General features: G+C 37.5%; 1 long non-coding RNA gene across 1 annotated transcript; it reads right to left on the bottom strand.

The window, feature by feature from the left end:
• Positions 1-5,869: 5,869 nt before the first annotated feature.
• Positions 5,870-9,463, bottom strand: LOC132898856 (uncharacterized). Its single transcript, XR_009656592.1, has 3 exons — positions 9,340-9,463; positions 7,041-7,167; positions 5,870-6,217 (listed from the first exon to the last, which is right to left on the bottom strand). It is a non-coding gene; the product is annotated as an uncharacterized LOC132898856 (long non-coding RNA).
• Positions 9,464-16,449: the final 6,986 nt, after the last annotated feature.

Raw genomic sequence — 16,449 nt, 5'->3', positions numbered from 1 at the left:
AGAACTTTGTAGTTTGCATGCTTCTCCTGTGACCTTGTTTATAACATGTTTATAAGAGGCTTCTTATGTCGGTGTAATTGCAGATTGTAGACATTAGAGGGAGCTGTTGCTTTAAACAGTTCGCTCCCGAGCTCTGCCTGACCTCGACACACGTTTAACAGACATTTTCAAAGTTCTACACTTTTAAATTAAATAACAAAAAATTATATAATAATAATGCAGTGTTAATATCTAAATGACAAAAGTCAGTGGTGCAAGAAAATAATGAACTCAGTCTAGTCAGCCCAGTAATCACATACTTACAGTATTTTGTGTCGTCTCAACAAATTTGTTTAATAACTTTGTAACTTTTAATAAATTCTAGCTATTTTAATTTGAGAAATCCTTTTGCTTGGATGCACAGTTTTTCTATTTCAAAAGTCTAATGCCTAAGTCTGTGACGGCAGAAAGTTGCACAGGTTTAACTCAGCTTTTTTTTTTTTTTTAGAAAAAAAAAGCAACATTTTGTAATTTTTGTATTTCAGTGTCTCAAAGTGAAATATTTGACCAAGTAAACTATTTTATTCAGTCAGTTAAAATACAAAATTTTTAATATGTCAAAATTTGACTCAGTCGTATACTATAAATTAGGAATAGATAGATAGATAGATAGATAGATAGATAGATAGATAGATAGATAGATAGATAGATAGATAGATAGATAGATAGATACTGTAGAAAATAATTTGCTGTTTTAACTTAAAAAAAGTTAGTACACGGGCTGCCTTAAAATTTTGAGTTCATTGAAATTAATATAGTAAGTTAACACAATGAGGTGAACAATTTAACTTACTATATAAATTTCAATGAACTCAAAATTTTAAGGCAGCCCGGGTACTAACTTTTTTAAGTTAAAAAAGCAAATCATTTTTTACAGTATATATCCATCTTTTGGTGAAATAGCTTCATGTGACATTGAAAAAAATGAGAAAAATAGAAAAATCAAACCTTTAATTTAAATAGAATTTATTCCAAGAAAAAGAAATCCCTCATCAAGAAATAATTATTCTCAACAAAGACACATGTGCCACTATTATTGGCACCCCTGCATTTAATACTGTGTACAAACTGCCCTTTGCCAGTAAAACAGTATGGAGTCTCCTATAACATTTTATAAGGTTGGAGATACACACTGTAAACCCGAATAAGTTGAGTTTACTTAAAAAAATTGAGGAAAGTGGTTGCCTTAAAAAAAATAAGTAATTATTAATGATTGAATTGAGTACCTTAAACTTACCAGAAGATTGTAAGTTTAAGGTACTCAATTCAATCATTAATAATTACTTTTTTTTTAAGGCAACCACTTTCCTCAATTTTTTTAAGCAAACTCAACTTATTCGGGTTTACAGTGCAGAGCAGGCCATCTGAGACCACTCCTCTTTACACAATCTCTCCACATCATCCAGGGTCCTAGACCCTCTCTTGTGCTCGCTCCTCTTCAGTTCACCCCACAGGTTTTAATGGGGTTTAGGTCAGGGGACTGAGATGGCCATGACAGAAGTTTGATTCTGTGGTCAGCGAACCATTTTTGTGTTGATTTGGACATATGCTTTGGATCATTGTCCTGCTGGAAGATCCAATGATGGCCCAGTTGTAGTTTCCTGGCAGAGGAAGCCAGAATTTGATTTAAAATGTTCTGGTATTTCATGGAGTCCATGATGTCATGTACCCAAACAAGGTTTCCAGGGTCTTTGGAGGAAAAACAGCCCCAAAACATCACAGAACCGCCACCATATTTTACAGTTGGGATCTTTTCATTATAGCCATCCTTCTTTTTACACCAAACCCACCTTGAGTGTTTATTGGCAAAAAGCTCCATTTTTGTTACATCAGACCATAGAACACGGTTCCAGTCAAAGTTGTAATAGTGTTTTGCAAGGTTCAGGCGCTTACATTTGTGGTTAATTGACAGAAAAGGCTTTTTTTCTGGCACCTTCCAAATAATCTGTTGGCATGGACGTGGTGTCTGATAGTGGTTTTGGAGACTTGGAAACCCCAAGATTTTACTTTTTCTTGTAACTCACCAACAGTGATCCTTGTCGATTTTTTTTTGCCTCTCTTACCATCCTCCTCACTGTATGTGGGGGGAAATAAACTCCGGTCCTCTTCCAGACAAGTTCGTAACAGTTCCAGTTGGTGTCCACTTTTTTATTATTGCCCCAACAGTAGAAATAGGCATTTTCAGGTGAATAGCTAATTTTTAAAATAACCATTCTCTGACTTATGAAGGTCAACACACTTCTCCCTCATTTGGTTTGTGTGTTCTCTTGTCTTTCCCATGTTGAAGGATGACTAAGGGAATTTGGCCTCTGTGTCACGTCATATTTGTCCCCCAATTAATCAGGAAGTCATGGATTACAGCTTGAAAGTTCCTCTACACACTCCAATCAACTCAAAAATACTGTACAATTTAAATGGGAATCATGCTTCAGTTACATTGTGTTCACTATATGGTAAATTCCAGGGGTGTCAATAGTAGTGGCACATGCGTTTTGGTTGAAAATAATTATTCCTTGATGAGGGATTTGTTTTTCTCTGAATAAATGTATTTCATTGAAAGGTTGGATTTTTCTCATTGTTTCTGTGTGAGATGAAGCGACTTCACCAAAAGGTGGATTTTTTTCTCACCCTTTTTACTGACCCATACAAGGGGGGTCAACAACCATGGAGGGTACTGTATAATTTATATGGAGGGCAGGAGGACATGATTAGTGGAATGACTGTTAGACAATGGAAAAATGTGTTTTTCAGGAAAATATGAACACAATTTTCCCTACTCAGTCAGACTAAAAAAGGATTTTTTTGCATGTAAAAATGTTTTAGGATGGTACTGATTTTGCCAGGGTGCACTTGTCAGAAGCTCATATTGTGAGGAGACAGTTAGGCCACAACAAAGGCAGTGATGAGTGGAGGCATCAGCAGCATCGAACTCTGATCTGAGTCGCCTCCTCTGGCACTGTCTCTGTGAATTAGTCACACTGCGGGAGAGGGGCATCGAACAGCCTGCTGCTCCAACCCACGATAGGCCTTGCACTGATCATGCACCTGAAAGCCTAATAATCACACAAACCACAATTTGGGAATGAAAAAAAAAAACCTTAAAAAAAAAGTCACTGACTCAGAATCAGACCCATGCCTCTGTTTTTGTTTGTTTGTTTGTTTGTTTGTTTGTTTGTTTGTTTGTTTGTTTGTTTGTTTGTTTGTTTGTTTTTTAAGCCTGAAGATTATTGCAAAGCTGTATTGTGCAGCACCATTTTTGCCAGTTTATTTCCCCCAAATACACAACTTAGTTGTTGTTGCACAGGATTTAGTAAAATGTTTTGATGGAAAATTTGGAATTTGTGTGTTTATGCCTGCATTTTCTGTTCCTCTCTCTCTCTCTCTCACTCTCTCTCTCTCTTGTTCCCTGTTATTGTGTGCAGCTGCACTCGGAGGAGTCTAGTCATATTACAGTTACCAAAGCAATTTCATTCAGCAACTGGCGTAATTAGTGGATGCGCCTGGGAACTTCCTTTTAGTTAATTGTCATCCTAGTCACCTGTCGGTTCCAACCCGGTGCCGTGGAGAGCTCTTAGGAATCTGTGTGTGTGTGTGTGTGTGTGTGTGTGTGTGTGTGTGTGTGTGTGTGTGTGTGTGTGTGTGTGTGCCGGTCGTGTGGGAGAGGCAGCAGTTTTCAGCGTCCAGCTGCGCACTCCAAGCTGCAATTCTTTCCCACTCTTTTTCCCCAGTCAGGAACAGCTGTCAGGTGTCTCATAATGTATTTCAAACTGTCAAAGGGCATGGGATTGTACCCTACATCTGTGTGTTCATGTATGACTGTGTGTGTGTGTGTGTGTGTGTGTGTGTGTGTGTGTGTGTGTGTGTGTGTGTGTGTGTGTGTGTTTGCTTTATCACACCTTGTTGAGGTGCACAGAGAGTGTGTATCCGGGATGAGCGCTTTATGGGCATTTATCTGCGCTGAATAAATGTACATATGTAATAAGCAGGGAACATGCAGCCTCCTGGCACTCTGTGCTGCTCTCTGCCCGTGTGCACAAACAGAAGGAATGAGGGGGAGGCTGAAAACGTGTTAGATATACCCAGCATATGCCTTGCTATTCCAACAGCTTGCATACAGGCCGTGCTTGCCTGGAGGCTTGTTTTTAAGAAAAAAGATTCAGGGGCCCACTGAACATTGTGTGTGTGTGTGTGTGTGTGTGTGTGTGTGTGTGTGTGTGTGTGTGTGTGTGTGTGTGTGTGTGCGCGTGTGTGTGGGCACTCTGACGAAGATTTTTCCTGAAATTGATGTGTGAAAGCTTGTGTTGAATGTGTGAAAGAGAAAAATAACACATGACAAAATAAGGCATTATATAACTCACATAATTATACTCAAGTTGCAGTGGTTGCTTTGCGCATATTGTAGTTTTCTTCATATAACAAAACATGTAGTTGTGCAGACAACTCTTGAGGTGCACTTCATACTCTACTCCACTCTGTTTTTCTCACGGCCACTAATCTGTTCATGTAAAGATGGTTTTACATTCTATTTGTATTGTTTATGCTAGTGCTCAGTATAAAACTGGAACATTTATTCATCGCATTACCAACATTTTCATCCAAATTCTTTTTGAGAGTGTAGTTAATATTTTGAAGGCTTCTACAATTAACATTCAGGCTTAATTCAGGATTGTTCCTAACCTCAACAGACCATCAAATGAATTGGAGTGCTGACTGGACTTCTCTTGACAGTGAGACAAAAAAGGCTGTTATTTATTAGGAGGCTGGACTTTGATTTAATTTAAATGTTTGGCATAACAATATGTTTTAAATTTTATGTCACTGGATAATAATATGAGGTAATTTGTATGTAAATGGGTTAAAGATGTGATATATTTGTGCCCAGAGGTTGTTCATTTTACACAAAAGTATTAATATGCATACACATTCCACATCATTCCACTGTTATTACTCTATTGTCTTCTAAAGGTGCTTACAGGAGGGAAAAAAGAATAAAGATTAAAAAGTCACAATAAAAGTACAGATGAACTGTATGTATGTATTAGGGTGCATCAGTTGCCCCCTAAAAATGAAAAGTTCCTCCGATCATGATGCATTTTTGTTTTTATGTTCCTTTTGGTAAGAAAACACACTGGGTGAAATATTTTGACAAAATTCAAAAGTTTAATGGTGGCACCAGGAGCTCAAAGTTATGGAAAAAGCTGCTATTTTATGACTTTTATGACAAAATTTCGATCACTTTTCATGAAACATTATGGCACCTTATAGAGTATACCAAATATCTTAGATACACATTTTTAGTCCATATTCTAAATATATTATCAAGCACAGTTTGAGTTTTAGCTGTTCATTGAATCATTGTTCAACTACTTTTAAACAATACAAATGTATTATGAATCACATTAATGCTTCTCAATCCCTTGCAAAGGTTCTTAACATGATCTCTGGCTCACAAGAAATCAATAAATGGAGTCCAACATTGTGATTCAAACCTTATGCGAAAACATAAAATAAGCGTTTTTTGGCAAAAAATGAACCTCATGGTGCCACCATTAGACTTTTGAATATGGGCAAAAAATTTACAGGATGTCTTTATTGGTGAAAAGGAACACCCAAACAAAAATGCATCAGATTTTATGAAAGTGAGGGCAACTGATGCACCCTAGTATGCATCTATCTATCTATCTATCTATCTATCTATCTATCTATCTATCTATCTATCTATCTATCTATCTATCTATCTATCTATCTATCTATCTATCTATTTGTAAGAATGAAAACAAGTGACATATTAAGGAGAAAGTATTAGTGTCATTCAACAATTTCATCCAGAATAATGATCTACAATATCAAATAATTTTTAAAAAATCACAATATTATTGAATAATAATATTTTCTCAGCCTGAAGGGCAATATGTAGTGTTTCATCAGTCTGTTAACATGGGCAGTGAGCAGTGTGTGTTTGTGAATGAGTGCAGCCTGGCTGATATGCAGGGCTGACTCACATGTCCCCTGTGTGTGTGTGTGTGTGTGTGTGTGTGGCAAGTTGTGTTCTTGGGCCAATCCTGGCTTTGATCCATTGCTTGCATATCAGCGGCAGCAGGTGGAGCTCACTGATTCCAAAACACCATCCCAGAGAGACAGTTACCCAGAGCTGAGCAATGCCGAGACCCACAACACACTCAGAGAGAGAGAGAGAGAGAGAGAGAGAGAGAGAGAGAGAGAGCTATATAATACAAGAATAAGAATAATAAGAGTCTAAGTAAATTTTAAAATGACATCAGGAAAACTGCTGTGGCTTGGTTAAAAATACGACTGAGGCAACTCTGCTGTATTTGACCTCGCTAGATGGGTTCAGTGTATCCAGTGTTGAATGTTTTAAGAACTCAGTGTGCTTGAGCAGCACAGTCGTGCAGGAGTAAGGGGATCCTCTGCCCCGCTGCTTGTTGTTTATTCATAAGGCTCGGCTCTGTGAAGCCTCGGAGGCAAGCTGCTCCGGAGCTGGATAATGTTATTACCCCCAGGCTGCTTAAGCAGAGCTGCATGCCAGCTTCACCAGCTCCACACAATCTTGCTCTGTATCCTCTCCCTTTCCCCTCCCCTCTCTCTCTCTCTCTCTCTCTCTCTCTCTCTCTCTCTCTCACTCACACACACAGAGCCCTCCAGAGCTTGCCATGCAGGTGTGTGTGGTATGAGCCGTGGAGTGGCAGCTTCAGCATGAGCATTATTTACATTTTGATCAGCCCCACAGTTGTACGGAGGAAAGCCACGTGATTTCATAAGCCTCACAGGCTTCATATTTGTATCTCTGGCTTCTTTCACACTCAGTGTTGAGGATATTTCCTATGAATATGTAAATGATTGCTTCTTTTGATCTAATTCCTTGTTTAGCATGGAAAGACAATTTATTTTTCATAATGCATACAAAATGGAGACTTAAAATCTTCTAATTGAAATTAAAATATTCAGAATTATGAGAATGTAAATAAGAGATTAGTACATACCTATGCTTCTTAAAGGTTTATTGCTTTTCATGACCAGAATTTCCTGAAATGACCATTTTCCGAGTTGATGAAAAGTCAGTGGGTTTGTGTATTGAAAGATCACCCTCTTGTGGTTTTGTGGGGAATCCTGTGAAGATGGGGTACAATGAGGTCGCTGCTCTCTGATACACCCATGCTCCAGCAGGCAAAGCTTCACATGGAGTCAGACGAAACAGCATAAATCTATTCAATATACATCAAGTTCCAAATGCTAGATAATAGATTTATGACATGTCTAATTTATGATGGTATTGTAAAACATATCGAAACATTTCTGCAAAAAAAGGATTTTTTTTCTACTTTGTAAAGAAACAAATGCATGAAAGCATAGAGCTCTAAATTACATTCAAATATATTATCAGCCAAACCTATAAAAATAACTTTAAACTTTAAAACAGTCAGAATAAAATAATGTAATTTTTTTATTGTTTACTTGAATGGGGGAAATAAAATGTGGGGTTAAAAAAAATAATGCAATACTCATCATAATGTCCTCCAGTGTTTCTTTGTAAATAAAAAATCTCCAAAATTTTCACAATTATTAAAGACATAAGGTCCCCCAAGCAATTCAAGGAATATGAGTGTTTTCTGATTTCTGATGTCATTTTGGACATACTGAATGGTAACTGCTCAGCTGTGGCTTAGGCTTTAAAAAAAGATGAATCTTTTTATCGTTAGAAATGTAGTCAAATCTCACCTACACATGAAGAAGTGATGTTCATTAGATTGGCCAATAATAATAATAATAATAATAATAATAATAATAATAATAATAATAATAATAGTGTACGTTGATTGAATATAAAAATAAATATTGAATAATTACTAGGCCAATATTATTGCTTCTATTATTTAAGTGTTTGTTTGTTTGTTTGTTTGTTTGTTTGTTGTTGATTCTTTGGATATTGTAAAGCGAGTTATTTTCATGAACTGTAATGTATAACGTTGGCCGCTAGAGGGAGTCTTGGCCTGCTTTTCCGTAAAAACAGCACGTGGAGCAAAAATTAATTAAACGATCAGGAACAATAAACGGGTTTCTGAGTTCTGCTGAGCAGACATAATAATAATAATAATAATTATTATTATTATTATTATTATTATTATTATTATACTGATAATAATGATCTTCGGTATCCGTTTTATCCTGGTCAGTGCTTAATTGTATTGTATTTTATATTTATTATATTTCAGATTTATTTTACAAATATATTAATAAATCTTTTATATGTGTTTTTGTTTATACTGCTCATTTTGTGTTTGGTAAACTTTTCCAATGAAAAATTTGCCGTCTACTTGAATATTTGTTTACATGAGTTAACATTTTGCTCTGTTTTACCTTGTATTCTTAAAATTTGACTGTATTTAGGCGTCTCTCTCTCTCTCTCTCTCTCTCTCTCTCTCACACACACACACACACACACACACACACAGAGAGATCAGTGTTTACAGCAGTGTATAGACTCGGTGGTAGGGAGTTACCTGTAACATCTTGAACAGCATCTTCTGGACTGTTTGGTCATTTTCATGAGGTTAAAACGTAATAAAACTGATTGAGTGTCTGATGTGAGCAGTAGACTATCTGACTCCCTTTATAAAGGGAACACTTTTTTTCTCCATCGTTTCAGTCACGCTCCAGTGATGCTGCTTGAACGATCATAGGCCATTATTTGAGATGATGTTTTATAATTGGATTAATATCGAAATATGTGTGCATGTAATCGTAGTTAATTTATTTGCTTCAAAAGGTTTTTTTTTTAAACCGGAAGGGGGAAAATTCAGAGACTTGAGGCTTCAGTGCAGAAAAAAAAAAAGATGCGCAAGTACTTTAAAACTGTGGAAACATCCCAAACACAAACCCAGAGTCTTTGTAAAACAGTCGGTTATCCTGTGATTTGTGATGCAGGAAGGAATAATGTGTGACAGATTTTCAGTCGATATAACTTGGAGGTCAACTTATTGCTCCGTTTATTTTATGTCGCTTGATTACTTAAACACACAGGAACACCAACCACTCATTGATTTCTTCATCATTTCTCTGTGAATTTCTTCGTGTATTATGCACACTATATGTTTTTATTATTATTATTTTGCTCTCTCTCTCTCTCTCTCTCTCTCCCTCTCACACACACACACACACACACACACACACGCAAAGTAAAAAAAATGCGCGTCGGTTAAATGTGTAATAGTAATTATTAACCCGGCATCATCTTAATTCCAACCGATCACGCGTTATTATCCGACTTCTCCTTGTACTTACCTTTCCTCCCCTGCAGATGGAGAAAAATCCACCCAGTTCTGTTCCCCCGTGCCATGTGTTCGGCCCCTCGCACTGACTCTCAGTGCGCATTTTAAACCCCAGTGCTGTATAATGTGAATGTAAATGTTAAGCTGTGCTCATGAGCTCTTTTCCTCTTGTAGACTCTACAGCCTTTACTGCGTCCGTGCCATTCTGCCTCCAAAAAAGCCTTGGCGCACACACACACACACACACTTTCCTTGGCGTGTAATATCTCTCCGTGGAGCTTGGCAGAAAATATGAGACTCGAGACGCAAAGCCTTGGACATCAAAAGACAACCGCAAACACATGTAGATGGGTTTATTTACATCACTTTTTCATTGTATTATTTCTTCTATGTAGATTCTAACAAGCTCTCATGGTGTGTAATTTGTACTGTGGTTCAAAGCAGGCCTTTCTGGGTGAAGTTCACTAGACCTCAAAGCTGTTAGGGGGTTAAAGCTCATTTATCATAATGTGATAAATTGGCATATTGATGCAGTGTCATATAATTTTATTACAGGTGGAATTTTACACCATATTTCATACTTTATGAGTTCATTTTCACCAACCGGGTGGATGTGAGATAGAGAGATTTATATCTATTCTATGTATTTTATCTGCCCTTTGTGGTTTACAGTATTTGATCTCTGTTTATAAAATCTGTGCATATTTTGTGCGTTGTAAGTATTCTCACCTGGTACATATTTTACCAGGTGTAAGAGAGTGACTGACATATTTTGGGTGATGTTTTTTGTCTTGTTTAGCAACGGGAGATAGATAAGAAAATTGTCTTTTGGTTTATTTTTGTTTAATAGATCATTTAGTGAGAGTTTGTTATTTTGGCCTTGAGCCACTCAAAAGTTGTCTCTAAGATGCAAATCAACACTGATCCTCAGCCTGGTGTATGACTCGTTCTGTTGCTGCCCCAGGAACCCAATACTTCGTTCCATTATTTCATTTATAACTCGCATCTAGCCCTAGCCTTTTAATTCATGCTGACTATCTGGTGATCACAAGTGCATGATGTTCAGTCATTATAAAAATGTGAAAAGGCTCCATTTAATTTAGACCAACCATTTAATGGTCATGTATTTCCTCAATCTAATGCTACAAGTTTATATTGGAGAACTTGTGCTAGGCCTAGACTCATTTCAAAGAGAAGTGCAGATAATTAGTCGTGGCTGTGGTTGATGCTCTTTCAGATTATCCTGCCATCACCCTACTGTGAACCTGTGTGACATTATCTGCCCCTCACCGGCGCTGTTCAGTCATCCAGTGCTGAAATGTGGTTTATGGCTGAAGTACTTCTTCTGTGTAAAAATACTAAATATCTGTCTATCCACAATGAGTCTTTAGTTCAGCTGGCAAAAGCTGCAGTGTCTGTGACAGAGGTGACTTGAATACTCATCGGATTTGGTCTGATAAAAGGGCCTACTAAGGAAACTTGTGCACTGTTATGTCTGGAGAGAAATTAAAAAAAAAAAAAAAAATATATATATATATATATATATATATATATATATATATATATATATATATATATACACACACCTCACTTGTATAGATTGTATTATTGGCAAAGGGCCTACTAAGGAAACTTGTGCACTGTTATGTCTGGAGAGAAATTAAAATAAAAAAAAAAAATATATATATATATATATATACACACACACACACACACACCTCACTTGTATAGATTGTATTATTGGCACCCTTTGGATGGGGAACATAATATGACATTTCTTTGGAAGTCTTTCCTCAGCAGAATTTTACCAGCTTCTACGTTTATTACTGAAGCACACTCCAGCTACTCGTTATGGCTTATTGCATTTATTGATATTTAATTTGCATACATCAGGTTCCTAATTGCAATTGATTTTTTATATCTTTGAAGAATTCCATAAGAGACATGTACATGTATGTGTTGTATTTTTTCCATAATAAACTCTCAAACACAGACAACTCATCCAGGAATTAAGCAACAGTCTGAATGAACCGTAAATGTTAGCTTATTAGAGTATGGTAATTTGCCATATTATTAATGAAATATATTTTAATATTATTGAGATTTAAGTTTCGATTTTATTGAACCAGTCTAAGAAAATTTGTAGACATCTTTAGAATAATTGGACTAAATGAGCTCATTTTAAGGTATACTTCATAAAAGATGCAGATGACTGAGATGTCACTTAATTTCTATTGATGAATATTTCTGGAAATATTAAACTTCCATCTACATGCAACTGACTGTAACAGCGATTATTTTGTTTATTCATTTCCCTAGTGGATCACGGTTAAGGTTTTGTCACAGAGTTTAGTCGTAGTAGTGATAATTCTTGCTTAAAGATTTGTCATTTGCTTTTGTAGACCTTTGAAAAGAACTGTTTCTTTGTAAGGAATGACTGTAGTGCTTGAAATAATAGATGAGCTCCTTAATGACAAAGTCATGATATGCCCTGTCATGCAACACATAGGTGTAAAATGCTACAAGAAGCCAGCAGCATTAATCAAAATTCAAAGAGCAAGGCCCTAAAGGTTGCAGCTTGCCTCTGATAAGGCTGCGAGGCACACAGAGAAATCCCTAGTGTTGAATGAACTCTGTGTTAATTTGTGTCCAGCTGGATTACATGAAACACTACAGGTGTTAATTCAACATGGGGGATTCTGTATAGAGTTGAAGCTTTTGTTTGGAGATTTGCATATTATCAAGTCAGTATAAAAACAGTTTAGAATTGCAAACATTAGTTTTCCAGCACAAAATGAAATGTTACAGAAAAATATATATTATATGGACTTGAGTGTTTCACTGGGAAATATGCCACTCATATTTTTCATACTAGTGACATCCAAGACATGGAGAACCATAACCGTGCCACATGGTTGCGTGAAGATATGAAGTTTATCTTCGAGTGGTGAATGTATATTCATGAGTGAGCGAAGCGAATGACTAAAATATTTTTCAACACGAGAATATAAACTTCATATCTTCGTGCCACTGTGTGATGTTATTTATGTTATATGGCCACATCCATACACACACAAAAAACAAAAGTTAATCAAAAGAATTTCAATTTTTAACTGGTTCGCCATTTTGTCAACACACAAGTCAGTGGGAAAACACTGGGAGTGACGTCATCGGAGTGAAATATGTCACTCAGATCCGTGATGCACTTCATATGAAAAATGCAAGTTTTTCAACACGAAAAGATAAACTTCATATCTTTAAGCCAAAATGATTTTCTTTTTATCATACAAACACATTCACAAACAAAAAGTACCCAAATTTATCAAAACATTTATGTCACGGTTTTGGTTCTCCATGTCCCAGATGTAGCTCGTATGAAAAATACAAGTGCCGTATTTCCCAGTAAAACACCCATGTCTATATAATATATCTCTATATGTCACTTGTGAGGAAATCAATGAATTGTTTTGATAAATTTGGGTACTTTTTATTTGTGAATTTCCCATGTGGGCCTGTTTAGTCACACCAGGTGCTGTTCCAGTGCAAACCAAACTTGAACTTAGACCAGGCGCATAACATGGTCTTTTAGATCGACTGGACATACATACATACATACATACATACATACATACATACATACATATGCACAGTACCAGTAAAAAGTTTGGAGACACCTTCTTATTTTTGATTTTCTTTATTTTTATTAATAAAAGGCACTTCATGTGTTCAAGTAATGATGGACTGTCAGTTCTCTTTACTTAGTTGAGCAGTTCTTGACACAATATGCGCATAAAATAGAGCTATTTACTGTATTTTTTACTATTTACTATTTGATCTCAGACACATTCAGAAGGCAAGTAATTGCACTTATTAACTTTTGACGAGGCACATCTGTTAATTGAAAAGCATTCCAGGTGACTCCCTCATGAAGCTGGTTAAGATGATGCCAATAAGCGTCATCAAGGTAAACGCTGGCTACACTGAAGAATCTAAAATATCAAACTTTTTTTTTAAACGCTTTTTTGTCTACCACATAATTCCATATATGTTCCATATGTCATTTCAAAGTTTTGGTTTCTTCACTGTTGTTCTACAATGTATAAAATAGTCAGAATTCAGAAAAGCCTATGACTAAGCAGGGGTGTACAAACTTTTGATTACTACTGTATACATACTAAAGGTACACAAGGAGTACCCTTGATGGTACCACTCTAGGGATAAATACAGTTTAGTTAGTTGTTTGTTTGTTTGTTTGTTTGTTTGTTTGTTTGTTTTTTGAGAGTGTATGATGCACTCCAGTAGAATGTGTGAAGCTGAGAGTGCTGTTCTTCCTTCCTGACTGAAACTTGACTGTAGAATTGTGACAGTTTGCTTGTGTGTTTGTTTTTGTCCCTCTGCTCTCATAGTCTCAGATCTTACAGATGCTTAAAATGTACAGCTTTAAAATCGGTATCCCCCCAAAAAAAATGAATCCCTGCATCTTTATAAAGCTTCATGCATGAATAGCCAGTTTTACACACACTGTTTATTATTATTTTAGAATTAATAGTCTATTTAAAAATAAATTAATAATAATAATAATAATAATAATAATAATAATAATACGGACATAAATGTTGCCAGCTGCTTGCTATCTTTTTAAGATAAACACCAGTCAGGGTTTAAAAAAAAGCCTTATTTATAAATAAGACGAATTGTTATTTCGGCTTTATCTGTTTGCTGTTTACTGTATAAAAAAACAACAACCTTACGTTATGGATATTTACTCATAAACGCGCTCGTGCCGGTGTGATTTTAGGCTCCTGTGAAATATATGACTGGCACATGGTTGTTTTTTTTTTCTTCTCTCTGACGTCAAAGTCGTCCAATGGAATCCAGGCGGGGCGCTGTGTTCCGGAATGTCACCCAATCACAGCGCAGCTTCACCTCGCCCGTAAACACACGCGCACGCACGCGCTCTGGAGGTACACAAGTGCACCTGCAGCAACTCGGTGTGAGCACTGGCGCGCGGGAAACCGGGTTTCTGCTGTAGCACGTGCGCCCGTGTGTACAGTCTCAACAAGATTTCAACAAAGTCTGAACTGTAATCTTAGTGACATATAGTGAAATAAAAAGCATCTGATGTCGTATAGTCTATGAAGAAAGTAAATCTCAGTCCTATCAGTCATCTGTGAAGCACTGTGGACTAATCTGTACGAAATGTGCTGTACAAATAAAAGAAATGCACACAAAGTTTGCTTGAATCTATAACCTCTTCTGTTGGGATCTTTAAACGTTCTGTATGGAACCTTTCAGTAGAGAGAGTTCCGTGTAGAAACCTCCTCGACACCCCCACCCCCACCAAAAATAATAATAATCATGAAATATCCAAAGAGTCCTTGAGGGATTAGTACATCACATCTTACTGAGGTCCAATCAATAGTTACCGCAATGAAGTCTCACTTTTGATCTCTTACTGTACTACACAGAACACGCTGAAGTCGTGGAGCTCAGGAGCAGGTGCTAGGGGGCGCCCCCAGTAGACTCAAACCGGAAAAAGATCAGGGAGAAATCCGGGCCAAGACGCCACACACTCCGTCTGAAAGAGAAATTCTTTCACTATATGTTTAATCTCACTGAATAAGATCTGTCTGAGCACTCATATTACTTCTCGACAATTTTTTTTAAATATATATATGCACACTCTCAGAAAACAAAGCTACCAAACTGTACTTTTTGCTCTTTTGTACCTTTAGTGTGTGTATGGGACCCTTTCAAAATATTTTCAAGTACGCAACTAGACCTTAATACTCTAAACTCTAATAAAAGATACAAACCTTTTTATTTTTTACCTTTTATAATACCATCCCAGATGAAGTAAAAGTACAGGTTGGTACCTGAAAATGTGTACCTGAGGAACTACGTGATTAATGGTCAGTAGGATATGGTGGTGCAATAGTAGCAGTTGTTTCTAGTTTAGACAAAATATCTTCTAATTATGAGGACGTAAAAAGAAGTGCTGCAGTATTTCAAGACCTGTTGTCTGTATACACACACACACACACACACACACACGTGATTGATGTGTTACATTGATGTATCTTTCTGCTGGTCACTTCTTTAGACGTGTCGCCAGTTTATAATCTTCATTTTCATCATGCTGTCCAAAGTTGCTGATGTGGATATTCATGGCCCGATCTCTTATTTTCACCTCCAGTCCGACTGGAGTATTAAAGAGGACTGAGCTGTGTTTTGAATACAGTTGTCGGAGTTTTTAATCCAAATCCGATTGTGGTAACCTTATCCCATAACCCACAGTGCGTGTATCTGGTCTGTGCTACCAGTCTTGATATCCTCTCTCACTCGTCCTTTCCTGCCTGCACTTGGGAGCGTTATTGCATTTAAAGGCTCGTTTAACTTGATTGCATCTGTAAATAAATAAATAAATCAGAGCATAGTAAGGACTGAAAGAGTGCCCCAATGCACTAGTGTTCATATAATAACACCAAGTAAAACCGAGCACGTGCTATTAGCTCACAGTAGCCGCTCTGGAGCTTGGTGTAGAGGAAGTGCTTTAGAGTTACCGCAGGCTGCTCGGTATGAGCGAGTCTGAGCGGCGGTGGGAGTCTCCGGTGCGGAGGGCGCTGTGCTGGGCTGTGCTGTGCTGTGCTGTGCTGCTGAGGGACGGAGGAGCGTTGAGTTTCTCCTCTGGGCAAAAGTGAAGTGCGAGCTCGGCTCGGCTCGGCTCGGCGCGGGACTGCAGCTCGCCTCCGCTCTCCGGGACTTCAGCTCACTTTGTGTTTATTTCCTCTCTTTCTCAGACTCACACCGCAGCCGCGGTGCAGGACCGGGTGCCGGCTTGCTTGCATTTATTTATTTATTTATTTATTTATTTTCGCAACAGGCAATCTGTCCTGTATCGTTCTTCGAGGATCCATGAACCCCCCCTTCCCCGCTGTCTGCGCCTCCGGCTCGGCTGGAGCCTGGACGCCGCCGCGCGCCCGCCAGTGCCATGGTTGGGTTTAAGCCGAGCGCTGAGCAGCCCGAAAAGTGCCATTCTGAGTTTCTTTTTCAAAGCTTCCAGAGGACTTTTCAATATCACCAGCTTTGTTTTTTCCTGAGCGCAGGATGAAATGATCGCTTT

This window comes from Neoarius graeffei, chromosome 15, assembly GCF_027579695.1.
Source record: "Neoarius graeffei isolate fNeoGra1 chromosome 15, fNeoGra1.pri, whole genome shotgun sequence".
NCBI lineage: Eukaryota > Metazoa > Chordata > Actinopteri > Siluriformes > Ariidae > Neoarius > Neoarius graeffei.
The sequence above is the reverse complement of the archived record's forward strand: the minus strand, read 5'-3'. Positions and strand labels throughout refer to the sequence as shown.